Here is a 14791-nt window from a genome sequence, read left to right on the forward strand (position 1 = left end):
GTCAATTAGCCTGCCTCAGAACAGGACAGGGCTGTATATAAGCAGCTGCCTGCAGGAGCACAGTGTCTTGCATCTTGAGATCTCCCCGCTCCTGTTTGCCTTGACCCGCTACTTTGTATGCTGTTCCTGTTGCTGCATTATCCTGTTTTGATCCAGTGCCCTTTCTGGGCTCCCTGCCTTGCAGCCGATCACGCTCTGCTGCCTTCTACCTACAGCCCTTGTCCTCTGGGCTTCCTGCCTCGCAGCCTACTACAGTCCTCTGCAGCCCTCTACAGCCAGCGGCCCTGCTCCTCTGGGCTCACTTCTTGCTGCCCTGCTCTTCTGGGCTCCTTGCCTTGCAGCCTGCCTCACTCCGGCTGCCTACAGTCCTTGTCTTCTGGGCTCCCTGCCCTGCAGCCTGCCTCACTCCGGCTGCCTACAGTCCTTTTCCTCTGGGCTCCCTGCCCTGCAGCCTGCCTCACTCCGGCTGCCTACAGTCCTTGTCCTCTGGGCTCCCTGCCCTGCAGCCTGCCTCACTCCGGCTGCCTACAGCCCTTGTCCTCTGGGCTCCCTACCTTGCAGCTTGAAACCCTCTGCTGTCTCCAAGCCCTTGTTCCCTGGGCTCCCTACCTTGCAGCCTGCACCTCTTCGCTGCCTACAGCCCTTGTCCTCTGGGCTCCTTCCTTGCAGCCTGCTCCCTCCGCTGCCTTCAGCCCATGTCCTCTGGGCTCCTTCCTTGCAGCCTGTCTTCCTCCGCTGCCTACAACCCTTGTCCTCTGGGCTCCCTGCCTTGCGGCTTGCTACACTCCTCTGCCTTACAGCCTGTTTGTTTTACACTTAGCTGCCTACAGCCCTGCTCCTCTGGGCTCCCTACCTCCCAGCCCTATTCTTTTGGGCTCTCTTTCTGTCGCCTACTACTAATCTCTCTCTGTCCTGTTCTTCTGGACTCCCTGCCTTCCAGCCTACTACAGTCCTCTGCAGTCCACTACAGTTTGCCTGCACCTAGTGCCACTCTTGACTGCAGACCTGCTTCCTACTTTGCAGTCCTTCTGTTTTCCTGACTGCTGCTCCCTTGTTCTCTACCTTGAGTCCTCTGTACTCCACCTTAGGTTATGTATTTCAGTCTAACTGCTTTTCCTTCATTTCCTTCTGCTAGATTGCTCATTGACTTCCTTTTCGCTGGATATTTCTGTTGTCATCTCATGTGTCTTATGCAATCCCTTTGTACAGAGCTTGCCTGTTGGTTTGCGGCAGGCAACCTCTGCCCCTTCCCTTGTTGCGTTTTCATTGTTACAGACACCCACTGCTGCTGTTCCCAGCCATGAGCATACAGCGTGGGCCTCTGTTATAGCAATCTGTGCAGAAGGCTGGAGTTTCCTAAGGTTTGTGGAACACTCTTTCCCATTTCAGCATACACCCCAAGAGGGAATCCAGTTTGTTTGTACCTTTGTATCTTTTGCCCCTTTTGGCTCACAGCTACAGTTTCCTACTCTTCCTTCTTGTTGAACTTCCTGCTGTGTGTGCTTATCTGCTACCTTACTTCAGCACAGCCACCCAAACCCTACCTGGGTACCCTGTGCCACTCTTGACAGAGTGCCATTCCTGACAGCGGGGTACGTGTATTACTGGGGTGCGCGGGAAGTTTCACACGCGATAGGCCTTGGGCGAGCGGGGTACGTGCATTTCGGGGGTGCGTGGGAAGTTTCACACACGATAGGCCTTGGGCGAGAAGGGTACCTGTATTCCTGGGGTTGTCACACCGCGGGGAATCTGGCGGCTGTGGAATAGGTGGAGACTGCGTCCGTCTTTGCTGGCATCATCACGTCCAATGAAAACGTGAGGTGTCGGTCTAGTTGTTCCTGCAGCCTCCCGACACCGGTATTTATACATTTCACTTCCGGGGTCGGGTTGCGTTGCAACGTACAGTTTTCGTTCTGTCTCTTGCCTGCGCTATCTCCGTTTGGAATTCCCTTTCTGATTATCACTGTTTTCTTTCATTTTTTTTCCTCCCCGCCTGTTTTTCTGATCCACTTAATATTCCCTTCCACCCTCCCGTCTTCCGTGAGTGCGCTTCCCTTCGTTTCTTTCAGTTTACCTTTTCCCGGCTACCCTGGTTCCTCAATCGCGGAGTTTGTTCTCCTTCCTCTCTCCTTCTTTTCTTTTCTCTCCACTGATTTCCCGGTTCCGACTTTTGCCTGCATATCGGAGCGCCCTGCCTCACCCATTCCTGCTTGGATTTACCTGTTGCTCCTCCCGTGTATCGACCACTGCCTGTTATTCGGATTGCCTTGCCTACCATTTCTGGCTGGAGTACTTACGGGTTCACTCTTTCTGAGTACCGCTATCTGCCTTTCTTGTCAGCACTTCCACCCTCGCTGTGTTGGATCCGTTCCTACTTCACTGCAGTATCCTTTGGAGTCATAATACTCGAGCTCTCTTCAGCTGCGGAATCTCATCTCTTCCGGGGTTTTTCATGCCTTTGGCTTTTTCCCCAGTACTCGGCAACTGCGGAGGGTTGCCACAGATCACCCTTTGGGTGTCACTGTGGTGTCCTACCTTGGTCGCCTTCATCTGCAAAAAAAAGGAGTAAAGACTCGAGCAAGAGACAACCCAACGCTGTCACAACGCCGGAAACTTCAAGGTGAGGTGGAAAGGGAGGAAGGGGAGTCGGGGGCAATATTCGGAAGAAGAGGATAAGTTAGACCAAACTGACAGTTTGCAATGCCCAGAATCAGATATGGCTACGCCGCAACAGGTCCAGGAATTGATCGCGGCGGTTCAAGCCCTGAACTTGGAAGTTCAAATCCTCAAGAGCGCCAACGTTGCGCTACAACAAAGAGTAGCAGAGCGGGATCCACCCACTGCTGACTTACCCCCTTTGCCACTTGTGTCTGGGAAGTTTGATGGGTCGCCTAAGAGGTTACAAGAATTCTTGGATGCCTGCCACCTGCATTTTTCTTTTCGGGCTCATGCCTTTTCTACGGGCCATGCCGAGGTGGGATACATGATAACTCATATGTCTGGCAATGCCTTGGCTTGGGCCACCCCATTGGTTAACAGAACCAACCGGTTCTCCAGGATTATGAGGCTTTCAAAACCCTGATAAAACAGACATTTCTACGAACCGAAAGCACCTATATGGCCTCTGAGGACCTCTTAGATATCAGGCAAGGAAGCTCTGACCTGATGTCCTACATTACCTCGTTTAAGCAGGTCGCAGCAGAAGCGGGGTGGCAAGAACAGGCCCAGTATGCCATTTTTCGAAGGGGTCTTCGAGAAGAGTTGAAGGATGAACTTGCACGTATTGAACGTCCCCTAAACTTTGAAGGTCTGATCACTGCAACACTTCGGATCGACTTCCGACTGTCCGAAGTTCGAGCGGAGCGCCGCAAGATCAAGAGTGGTGGTGCCATGCCCCTTGTCCCTCCTTCTTCGATGCCACCTCCCTCTACACGTCTTTCACGAGAAGAACCTATGCAAATCGGAACCACTCGTTCCCCTCTCACTACTGAAGAACGCAGACGGCGAAGAGAAGGAAATCTATGCATGTATTGCGGATCTTCATCTCATTTACTTCGGGATTGTCCGACTGTTCCTCCCCGGAGCTCGGGAAACGAGCACCCTCGGTAAACTTAGGGACTTATTACCGAGGGAGTGATTCCAGTCCCTTTGTTACTCTTTCAGTCACTACTTCAGACCGTTCAGATGATGCCCGACTCATGGTAATGGCCGTTACTCTTTTGATTGGCAAGAACTCCATTCAAACCCAAGCACTCCTTGATTGCGGGGCTGCTGGAAACTTTATGGATACTCATTGGGCAGAAAGCCAGGGCTTGTCACGGATTGCTAAGACGGAAGATCAAAAGGTGGAAGGTGTTGATGGGGAACCTTTGAGCTCAGGCCTCATTACTCATGCCACTGAAATCCTCACGATGCACATCAGGCAGCATTCCGAACGTCTTTCTTTTGATTTAATCCGAGCGGCCCACTTTCCCCTGATTATTGGCATTGGATGGTTACGTAAACACAATCCCACCATAGACTGGTCCAGAAACCTGTTGAGTTTTCACTCCGAGTACTGTAAGACAAACTGTTTGGCAAAACCCACCTTTTCTACCATCCAAACCTCCTGTGGAGAAGAAGAAGCAAAGACCATTCATTGTTTACCAGCCTATCTCCAAGAATATACCGAAGTGGTTACGGAAAAGATTCCTTTGGAACTCCCCCCCCACCGACCAGAAGACTGTAGCATCGATTTACATCTAGGTGCTTTGGTCCCGTTTTGTCGGATGTATCCTTTGACGGTACTAGAAAGACAGTATCTGCGAGACTACCTTGATAAGAATCTGGCTAACGATCTAATTAAACCCTCCAAATCCCCTGCAGGCGCTTCTTTGTTTTTTATACCTAAGAAAGACACCCAGGAGCTACGCCCCTGTATAGACTACCGGGGACTGAACAAAGTAACTATCAAGGACAGGTACCCGATGCCCCTGATCTCAGAAATCATCCATGCTGTAGAGTCAGCCACGGTGTTTACCAAACTCGATCTCCGTAATGCATACCATTTGCTTAGGATACAAGCAGGGGACGAATGGAAGACGGCGTTCAGAACCCCTTTCGGGTTATATGAGTACCAAGTGATGCCCTTTGGCCTGGTGAATGCGCCGTCTACATTCCAACGTTTTATGGACAGACTCTTTTCGGATCTCTTAGGACACTCCATCATCATATATCTCGATGACATTTTGGTCTTTTCCTTCTCTAAGGAAGAACATGTTTCACATGTCAAAGAGGTGTTCCGCAGACTTGAAGACAACCACCTTTCTGTCAAGTTGGAAAAATGTAAGTTTTCTGTAACATCTATCTCGTATCTGGGTTACGTTCTTTCTTCAGAGGGAATATCGATGGATCCTCAGAAGGTTAAATCTATCTTGGACTGGCCATCCCCTAAATCTGTGAAGGAGATCCAAAGATTCCTTGGATTGTCAAATTTCTATCGGAAGTTCATTCCGAACTTCTCTCAATTAGTACTCCCGATGACCACACTCCTTAAAAAGTCCTCCCTACCATTTCAGTGGACTTCTCAAGCAGAGAAAGGATTTCTACAACTACAACAGGCCTTTTGCTCCACTCCCATACTAAGACAACCTGATCAACACAATCCCTTCATCGTGGAGACGGACGCATCTTCAGCTGCAGTAGGAGCAGTCTTGCTGCAGGAATATCAGGGTAAAGAACATCCAGTGTCGTACTACTCTAGGACACTGAATTCTAACCAGCGTAATTATTCTGTTATAGAGAGGGAACTGCTGGCCATGAAGTTAGCTTGCACTGAATGGCGTCATCTCCTTCAAGGTGGTGAACACCCTTTCACCCTTCGCACAGACCATAAGAACGTACAAGTGTTGCGTCAATTTGAATGTTACAATACTAGGCAGGCTAGGTGGGCTCATTTCTTTGCTCAGTTTGGCTTTAACATAACCTACATCCCGGGAGAGCAAAACGTTGTGGCTGATGCCCTGTCCCGACGTAGTGACTACTTGTCTGAACAGGAAACCACTGTTGAATTGATGTTTGCCAGATCTCCCTGTATCGGTTTGGTATCGACTTTCCTACAAGTCAAGGATGATTCTAGAGAGAGATTTGAAGATGAAATGCAGGGAGAGAAGTCGGAGTACGTTCTGAAAGATGGGCTGTATTTAGTCAACGCAAGGTTATACTTGCCAACCCCATCCTTGAGAAGGACGGCCTTGTTCTGGTGTCATGATACCAAGATAGCAGGTCATCGTGGAGTAAAAAACACTCAAGATCTCTTATCGCGTTATTTCTTCTGGCCAAAGATGAGGGAAGAAGCTAGACTATACGTACAATCTTGTATCACCTGTCTCCGTAACAAGTCTTCTACCCAAAGACCATTGGGATTGTTGGAATCATGCCCGGTTCCCACAGGCCCGTGGACCACATTATCAACCGATTTCATCGTGGGATTCCCCGAATCTCAAGGATGCACCTGTATAATGGTGGTCGTTGATTCTTTTACTAAGATGGCACATTTTACACCTTTACCCGGAGTGCCTTCAGCCTCCAAGATGGCAGGTGTGTTTCTCAAAGACATTTTTAGGCTACACAGTCTGCCTACCAAAATCATTTCTGACCGTGGCACCCAATACACTTCGCATTTTTGGGCAGCCTTTTGTCGGCGGTTGGGCATAGAAAGAGCTCTGACCTCTGGGTTCCACCCACAATCAAATGGTCAGACGGAACGTCTCAATGGTACATTAGAGCAGTATCTTCGATGTTTCGTAAATCAACAACAAGACGATTGGGTCCAGTTACTTCCTACTGCTGAATTTTCGTACAATAATTCTTCCCATTCTGCCATCGGTACCAGCCCTTTTTTTGTACTTACGGTTTCCATCCCCGTATTTTTCTACCATTGCCTGACATAGAGTCCTCAGTCCCTATTGTTGAAACAACATTAGCAACCATAAAATAGGCCCAAGACCGGGCTAGACAAGGACTCAAAGATACACAAGACAGAAACAGGTTCCAAGCCAAAAAACACCAGAGACCTGTCCCAGATTGGACAGTCGGTTCTACAGTGCTACTCTCCACTAAATTCTTACCACGGTGGGTGCGTTCTTTAAAATTGTCTCCTAAATTCATCGGACCATACAAGATAACACACGTGGTTAATCCAGTGGCCTTTCGTCTCCTATTACCCACACAACTACGCCGAGTGCACCCAGTGTTTCACACCTCCCAACTAAAGACATTTGTTGAAGACAAATGGCTTCGGAAGAAGGGGAAGATATCTGTACCTCCGGATCCCTCTAAAGATTTTTATGAGGTCTCCCGTATTTGCGACTCTCGTTATCATCAAGGTCGATTGGAGTACCTAGTCCACTGGAAAGGCTATCCAAGCTCTGAGGACACATGGGAACCCAGATCCCACTTACGTACCCCCTTCCTTCTACGACAGTTCCATGCCAAGAACCCTTCTAAACCTGGGGGTGTGGACCTGGGGAGGGGGCATACTGTCACACCGCGGGGAATCTGGCAGCTGTGGAATAGGTGGAGACTACGTCCGTCTTTGCTGGCATCATCACGTCCAATGAAAACGTGAGGTGTCGGTCTAGTTGTTCCTGCAGCCTCCCGACACCGGTATTTATACATTTCACTTCCGGGGTCGGGTTGCGTTGCAACGTACAGTTTTCGTTCTGTCTCTTGCCTGCGCTATCTCCGTTTGGAATTCCCTTCCTGATTATCACTGTTTTCTTTAATTCTTTTCCTCCCCGCCTGTTTTTCTGATCCACTTAATATTCCCTTCCACCCTCCCGTCTTCCGTGAGTGCGCTTCCCTTCGTTTCTTTCAGTTTACCTTTTCCCGGCTACCCTGGTTCCTTCCTCCCTCGCGGAGTTTGTTCTCCTTCCTCTCTCCTTCTTTTCTTTTCTCTCCACTGATTTCCCGGTTCCGACTTTTGCCTGCATATCGGAGCGCCCTGCCTCGCCCATTCCTGCTTGGATTTACCTGTTGCTCCTCCCGTGTATCGACCACTGCCTGTTATTCGGATTGCCTTGCCTACCATTTCTGGCTGGAGTACTTACGGGTTCACTCTTTCTGAGTACCGCTATCTGCCTTTCTTGTCAGCACTTCCACCCTCGCTGTGTTGGATCCGTTCCTACTTCACTGCAGTATCCTTTGGAGTCATAATACTCGAGCTCTCTTCAGCTGCGGAATCTCATCTCTTCCGGGGTTTTTTATGCCTTTGGCTTTTTCCCCAGTACTCGGCAACTGCGGAGGGTTGCCACAGATCACCCTTTGGGTGTCACTGTGGCGTCCTACCTTGGTCGCCTTCATCTGCAAAAAAAAGGAGTAAAGACTCGAGCAAGAGACAACCCAACGCTGTCACAACGCCGGAAACTTCAAGGTGAGGTGGAAAGGGAGGAAGGGGAGTCGGGGGCATATTCGGAGAAGAAGAGGATAAGTTAGACCAAACTGACAGGGGTGCGCGGGAAGTTTCACACACGATAGGCCTTGGGCGAGCGGGGTACGTGTATTTCGGGGGTGCGTGGGAAGTTTCCCACGCGATAGGACTTGGGCGAGTGGGGTACGTGTATTCCTGGGGTGCCCCAACGCGAATTGGCAGTGTGTGTCCTCCCAGGTGAGCCCTCACCACCCTCCCCAGGGCCTGCAGGCAGCCCACACCACAGGGGACTACCCTGCACCCCTGGCCATGCCCCACAGGCAGTCCATCTACTCTGGCCATGCCCCCTAGCCAGCCCACATGTCACCATGCACAAGTGAGCACCGACACATGTCCCCCTGCACCCCCACACCCAGCAGTGATGGGCACCTGCCAGCAGGCCTGGACTCATATCCCCCTGCACCCCCCCCACCCAGCAGTGACAGGCATCTGCCAGCAGGCCCCGACTCATGTCCCCCTGCACCCCCCCATCCAGCAGTGTCGGGCACCTGCCAGCAGGCCCCGACTCATGTCCCCCTGCACCCCCCCACCCAGCAGTGACAGGCACCTGCCAGCAGGCCCCGACTCATGTCCCGCTGCACCCCCACAGCAGTGACGGGCACCTGCCAGCAGACCCAGACTCATGGCCCTCTGCCCCTCCCCACCCAGCAGTGACAGGCACCTGCCAGCAGGCCCCGACTCATGTCCCCCTACACCCCCCCACCCAGCAGTGACAGGCACCTGCCAGCAGGCCCCGACTCATGTCCCCCTGCATCCCCCACCCAGCAGTGACGGGCTCCTGCCAGCAGGCCCCGACTCATGTCCCCCTGCACCCCCCACCCAGCAGTGACAGGCACCTGCCAGCAGGCCCCGACTCATGTCCCCCTGCAACCCCCCCACCCAGCAGTGACGGGCACCTGCCAGCAGGCCCCGACTCATGTCCCCCCAACATGTCATAAAGATGCACATTCATGGGCCTCATGTCCACCAAAATCCCACTGCATGCCACCCCAGTCTTGAGACCCAATCAAGTTTCCCATCCACCCTACACTGAAACGCCTAGTACATGACACAAAGCAAAAGTCAACTATGTACATCAACACATGTCCGTTACACACATACACTGGGTGCCAGTTATTGTGTAAACCCACATTGTGACATGCAGTAAACCAATGAGCAAATACCACACATGGAAGTAATAAATCAAAATGTATTTTCAACAAAATTAAGGCAATGGAATGAAAACATGAAAAATATTTAAAACAAGAAAATAAATGCATGTCCAAAAATAAATTAAAAAAATGAAATCTCAATCCAAAGTAATCCAAAAGAAAGTTTGTCCAAACTCTCCGTCCACCAAAGCAAATCCAAAGGAAACTTAAATGTGAAAATCCATTGATCCATGGTGATTTAAAAAAAAGTTGTTTTCAGAAATCCACAGTTCAGCTATGTACATGTATTCAAACCAGGATCCATGAGCCCAACAATTGAAATGAAACCTATGAAAAAAATACCTAACAAATAACTATATACAAAAGGGTGGGGCATTGTCCAAGCACCCCAAAATAAAGGAAAACTAAAAATGAAACCTAACACTATAAACTATATACAATGGGGGCAGGCTAGTCCGACGGCTCACTTTTTGATTTCCCGGGCCAGGACATCATTGAACTCCTGGTCTATGTCCTGGAGGCAGGCCTCTGCCATGGCCCTGAGGTTTTGCAGGGACGATGCCATGTTCAACTCCAACTCCCTGCGAATTGCCTCGAAGCACTCGGCCCACCTCAACGCCCTGTGCATGGAGTTCTTCGCCCGGAACATTGTGAGCCGTGCCTCTTCCGCCCGCCCCCGCTCCACATCCATGGCCTGGCCTAACAGCTGCCACACGGAAGACACTCCCAATCCAGGGTCCTCCTGCCCTCTGGCCGATGCCTGCCCCTCTGATGTTGATGACCCAGAGCCATCATCGCTCCGACCTTGTGACTGCTGCTGCTGTGCCTGTGCCCTGCCTCTTGCTGCCTGCACGTCCTCCTCCGGCTGGAGTGCAGTTGTTGTGGTGGCCGCCCCTGCTGGACATCCGACTCCCGACTGTTGCAGGAATGTGTCCTCCACCAGCCTGGCCGCTGGGTCAGAGGCAGCTCCACAGGGTACCCAGATGATACATGGGTGGGAAGATGGCATGGAGGATGACTGGTGCATAGGGGGTTCAGGTGAGGAGGGGGTCGGAAGAAGGTCCAGCACACGGAGGAATCCAGCACTGGTGACACGTCCTAGTAGGTCAACGTGGTCAAAGAGGCATCCGAGATGACGTGCAGTGTCTTTACAAAAACACTGCAGGTCAGCTCGCTTGCCCTGTTGACGCAACCCCAACCCAGCCAGGACAGACTCAACCCGGTCCCGGATTGCCACATCCACAGGGAGAGGAAGGCCAGTTGTTGTGCGCTCATCCCATCCCTGAAAACGGGTCTGGACGTAGGCATCCCTGCTGGTGCGGGATGATGCAGTCACAGGATCGGGGACAGGATTACACACAGGCACCTCTGCGGTGGCCTGTGCTGCCTTCTGTCCCTGGACTGCACCACTAGCACCAGTGCAATCTCCCCTCCAGACCCTGTGTGTGTCCCTTCCACGGCCTCCTCCTCCACCAAACCCCCACCAACCTGGCTGACTCCGTGCCATCTTCCTCTGGTGGACCCTTTGGGGTCTCAGCTGCCCCTTCTGCTGCTGAGGAGTCCAGCTCTGACCTTTGCCTCTTGGACCTACCCTCGGCAGCTGGGGCCTGGGACACGGCACCAGACTCCTCACTCCACGACGAGATGACAACATGGGAGGGGAGCTGGGCCTTGCGTCTCCGGCTGGCGGTGCGATCCCTGCCGCTTTGCTCCACAGCACCCTCTCCGCCCTCTTCATCAGTTGACGCTGCAGACAGGGAGATATAGAACACAGGCATCAGGGCACTGTACAATGGACTGATATACACATGGCATTAGTACATGAGTGGCAGTGTCAAACTTCAGACATGGCATCACACTCCCCAACACACATGTAATTTCAACTCACACACATGAGCAAATAAACAGGAATGTTGCCCCAGGCAGCACCATCCATACATAAACAACAGCATGAGCAGCCGAAGGTGAGCCTGACGTCACATGCAACACAGGAAGTGCACAACACATGCACACACACCACCAGACTTACATGCATCTGTACATCTCCACCACCTGTCACAGTGGTAACATCGCCATCCATGTCACATCTGGCAATCAGCCTCCTACATGTCAGTGTCACATGCATCCATGTTGCATCACATTTGCACACTTGTCAAATACACACACATGCACATGTACATAGTGCAGATACATGCAGCAGGAACCAGCATCCATTTGTGACACCACAACCATGCCACAGTACATACATATAAATGTTTACATGTGTGCACTCACACATGAATTTGGCCAGCATGCTTACCAACACATACACCATTGATGTGTCTCACACATGAGAGGAATCACATGTGGCAGGTTCACGTCCCTGTACATACGCATCCATACATGGCCCTACAAAGAGATATGTGCAACCTGCACACTCCTGGCACACCTCAACACGCACAGCGTCCAATTAGTACGCATGTACACTTACCGCTCGACTCCAGACGGGTCTGCCTCTCAAGGACATGGACATGGAGCGCTGGGTGTATATGTTCCAGGACCCTTATTTGGTTGTTGGTTAGGCGGACCCGGCACCCCTTGGCATCCGCTGCCTTCAAGAGGCGCCGGGCTTTGTTGAGGGTCCTGGACCTGAAGTCCTCCCAGCACTTCCGGACGTGTTGAATGTCACGGACTGCCACCCCCTCCTTGTTGATGGCAGTCACGATGTCCATCCAGATCCTCTTCCGTCCTTCATTGTTGGCGCGCAAACTTCCAAAGAGGGCATCATACTGCCCCAGGACTTGCTCTACCAGGATACCAACTTGACTGGAACTGAAGCTGGTAGCCCTCTGCCTCTCTGGCTGAGGGTTGCCAGTGGTGCCAGATGGTGTTGTGTACGACATGGCAACCCCAGAGGCAGGTGTGGGTGGGCAACTGGGTCCTGGGGCTGGGCTGTGGAGCGAATGTATCCCAGTCAGGAGTCTTCAGTTCCAGCAGGGATGGTCATAGCAACTGCACCCCTGCAGATGGCTGATGTGCAGGCACCAAATAGCAGGGCACATGACCTTCAAACAGGCAGGCAGCAGCAGATGGCAGGTGGGAGCATGCTCGGGGCTCTGGGGGGCAGGTAAATGGCCTTCTGGGCAGGAGCGTGGTCTTCCGTGTGTTGTCGCGTGGCCAGCTTGATACGGAGTGATTTGGCACGTGAAAACAGTGCATGTCAGCGTGAAATTCGAGGAAAGGCCCTTAACGCATAAGCGCATGTGTGACGTTACGCACGCGGGCGTTTCCCACAACATGGGTTCATGTTTATTGTACACGTGAAAAAACTGCACATCCGGGTGTCACTACGTGTGATTGGAGGAAAGGCCCTTAGCGTATAGGCGCCTAAGTGATGTCACACGTGTGGGCTGGCTTAAAAGGTACGTGTAGGACGCCATTTTGTTGTAGATGCTTTTTGTGGAGAGCGAGCGGGTGATTCTTGTACTTCTTGTCGGTTCACACGCAATTACTTCACAACGGTTCCAGTTCATACTCCCTGTTTCCTCAGACTGCGTTAATTTCTTCTTTTGGCAGGGGTGTTGCCAATGCGCACACGCACGTCTTTTTCGCGTTCTTTTTCCAGGCAGATGGTGAGTCGTGCACATATTTTCCAACTGTGGTTGCCCCTGTGTGTCGCGTACCCCTTCAGAGGTCATTGTAGGCGTTGTGTATCACTTGCACGCTTATTTTTGTGTTCCGGGTGCCACAGCGTAGTGCGGGTTCATTTTTTTGTGTGGTCTACCAGGGGTTTCCTGCACTTTGATATTGTTTTCGGGGTGCCTGTGTGTTGTGTGACCGTAATCTTCCCCAAGGGGTCACAGACATCCTTGCTAGAACACTAGGGTATGAATACCATCTAGTACCCTACCCCTTTCACCCCAATTGCCCAGGGCAATTGTTTACTGCAACTCCCATGTGCACAACATCAGTGCCATGTTTGGGAGGCGACCAAGCAGTAAGGGAGGCAAAGGTGGCCGACCTCCAAAAGGTGGGTGCGGCAGGGGACGTGGCCAGGATGTGCAGGGTGGCCCAAGCGGGTAGTGTGTGGAGGACCAATCAGGGCCACCTATACCCCCACGCCCCCAAATGGTTGTGGGAAATGTAGCTGACACCATCCCAGCTCAGCCCTTGTTAAACCGGCCCATATTGTCAACTGAACTGGCACAGGATGACTCCCAGGCTGACTTCCAGGTCACCAAGTCTAACCACGTGTGGTGGTGAAAGTTGCTATCACCAGGCCACATGGATCTGAGGTAGCAATGTCATCTGCTGCCCCAAGTAGCCAGGGTGAGGAGGCTGCAGGGGCAGTTGCAGCTCAATCCACCCCAGCTCTGAGTCTCCCAGCCAGGACAGTGTCGGTCCAAGTCCATCACACCGAGGTTGGTCCTGCAAACATCACCCTGCAGCCAATGCCTGCACCGAGACCTTTGGTCATTGTGCCTTCGCAAACTTACAGTACCCAGTCCACATGTGCTTCTGCCCCTACCAACCAGAGCGGCGTAAGCTACTCAGGATCCGCACCACCTTCCAAGAAGAAGAAGGGTGCTCTTGCACTACAGGCTGGGACCTCAGACACGGCTACACACTCCGGCACATCAAGGAAGCCTAGCTTCAATGACGCCGAACTAGATGCATTTGTGGCCTATGTCTTGCACATAGCCATGAAATGGTGATGACTGCAGGGTGCAAGACTAAGCCTGCTCAACGTAGGGCCCACTGGCAGACCATCGTAGACCACATTAGTGCCCTTGGATTTGTGAGGCGCACAGCTGATGATTGCTACAAGTGGTGGAATGACCTGAAACGCAGAGCAAAGAACAAGCTGGCTTCCAATCATACCTCTACTCTGGTGACTGGTGGTGGGTCTCCACCAGAGGACGAACAACTCACTGAATATGAGTCTGTCGCTGGAACCTTTGTCACAGAGGAACAGATCCGAGGTGTGGGAGACCTACCAGATCTTGAAGCATTGTCCGGTGAGTGCCCATGCATGTGTGTGCAATCCATGTGTATGTTGCTTGGGTGATGTGTTCTGATTGAGTGCCAGGTGAGGCTGTGTAGTCATAACTGGTATGGGTCACCCATGTGGTTCCTCCAAACCATTCCCCTGCCTTGGGTTTGGGTATGAGAGTATCCCTTCTGACCACAGTAGCCGATTTGCACCAGATTACTGCAGTTGCCCATCAACTGTCATCTTGCAACAACGTTGTTCATAATGTTTTCCTGTTCATTCAGCCTGATTGTTTCAATCCTTGCCATTTTTATGATGCATTTTTCTGCTCTATTGCCACAAATGTGACATACTTCTGTAATAGATTACACCACGCAATGGCCACATTTATTACCTGGTTAAGGGAATGATTTAACCATTCAGGCTGATTGAGTAATGGCCTGCACACAATCATTTTTGGGCCCTGTTTGAATGTTGAACATGACTCTTGTCTTCTGTCATGTTGAAGTGACCAACCATTGATGTATCCATCTGCCTGCCATCACTGTATAATTGAACACTTGATCTGTTGCAGCGTGTGGCACATGTGTGTTTTGTCGCACTATTTTGCATGTTGTATCTCATTATGTCCATCTCACATGGATGGGTGACAGTACTTATTTCCTACCATATGGCTGTACTTGTCAAATGTACCATGGC

Source organism: Ambystoma mexicanum, chromosome 7p (assembly GCF_040938575.1).
Source record: "Ambystoma mexicanum isolate Mex_15411 chromosome 7p, UKY_AmexF1_1, whole genome shotgun sequence".
Classification (NCBI taxonomy): Eukaryota; Metazoa; Chordata; class Amphibia; order Caudata; family Ambystomatidae; genus Ambystoma; species Ambystoma mexicanum.